This window comes from Otolemur garnettii, unplaced genomic scaffold, assembly GCF_000181295.1.
Source record: "Otolemur garnettii isolate 467f Iridium unplaced genomic scaffold, OtoGar3 scaffold00124, whole genome shotgun sequence".
NCBI classification, from domain to species: domain Eukaryota; kingdom Metazoa; phylum Chordata; class Mammalia; order Primates; family Galagidae; genus Otolemur; species Otolemur garnettii.
In genome coordinates this window covers 2,979,655-2,980,954 of record NW_003852519.1, presented here as the reverse complement: position 1 = coordinate 2,980,954, position 1,300 = coordinate 2,979,655, and the positions used below count along the sequence as shown (strand labels likewise).

Sequence of the window (1,300 nt, the reverse complement as noted above, 5' to 3'; positions counted from 1 at the left end):
AATGCCAGCTAGTTTTTTTCTCTTTTTAGTAAAGATGGGGTCTTACTTTTGCTTAGGCTGGTCTCCCTCCTGAACTTAAGCAATCCACCACCTCAGTCACCCACAGTGTTAGGATTACAGGCATGAGGCGTGGACTATAAAGCAACTTTTAATAGGCATAGCACAGAAATCCCAGCAAGAATTCTGAGAATAACAATTTAAGAAGCCACACCAGACTGATTTTACCACAAACAACGATCCCACAGGGACACAAAAGTATGGAGGGCTTCTCTCCAGTGGAATTCAGAAAACATTTAGAACCTAAGAGTTGTGTTATGAATATAACTTTTCTCTATAATTTGGCAAAAGATGCTTCTTAGGTCAGGTGGTGACATCATGGGTAAGCAGATTGTGTAGCCGTGGCAGCAAGCGAGGCTGGCTGGCCAGGCATCGGCTGCCACTGACCAGAGAGAAGCTACCTGCTGACATCACCCTGGGCCACAGTGTGCCACCACTACCAGATCAGGCAGCTAAACTATGTGCTTCTCAAGGGTTGGCACCATGTTGCATTCGTCTTTGTACCCTCAGCATCTAGCAGTGTTGGCATATAGTAGGCACTCAAGAAATGCGTGTTGAATGAATGATGCCTATGACAAGCAGTTGGACTTTATTCTTTCCTGACTGCCACTGTCACCCCTTCAGAGCAGACCTTCTCTAGTGAACTCAAGGGAAACACCTATGGCCAAGGACATCCCGGGTGAAGCAGGGCTGCAGTTTGATGAGCTGAATCAGCTTCGGGTATTGGACCCAGAGGTTACCCAGCAGACCATAGAGCTCAAGGAAGAGTGCAAGGACTTTGTTGACAAAATTGGCCAGTTTCAGAAAATAGTCGGTGGTTTAATTGAGCTTGTTAACAGACTTGCAAAAGCAGCAGAAAACGAGAAAATGAAGGCCATCGGTGCTCAAAACCTGCTCAAATCTACAGCTAAGCAGAGAGAAGCCCAAGAACAGCAACTTCAAGCACTAATAGCAGAAAAGAAGATGCAGCTAGGAAGGTATCGGGTTGGCTTGGTGCCTGTGGCTCAAGTGGCTAAGGCGCCAGCCACATACATCCAAGGTGGCGAATTCGAATCCAGCCCAGGCCCGCCAAACAACAATGATGGCTGCAACCAAAAAATAGCCAGATGTTGTGGCAGGCACCTGTGGTCCCAGCTACTTGAGAGGCAGAGGCAGGAGACTCGCTTGAGCCCAGGAGTTGGAGGTTGCTGTGAGCTTTGATGCCAGGGCACTCTACCCAGGGGGACAGCTTGAGGCTCTGTCT

General features: G+C 48.2%; 1 pseudogene across 1 annotated transcript in view; it reads left to right on the top strand.

Annotated features, from left to right (window-relative positions):
- Nucleotides 1-702: 702 nt before the first annotated feature.
- The window catches only part of LOC105887793, a 59,564-nt pseudogene continuing 58,966 nt past the window's right edge, over nucleotides 703-1,300 (top strand). Inside the window, exon 1 of the transcript XR_002775256.1 lies at nucleotides 703-1,050. The product of XR_002775256.1 is annotated as an intraflagellar transport protein 20 homolog pseudogene (transcript). The remainder of the gene's footprint in view (nucleotides 1,051-1,300) is intronic.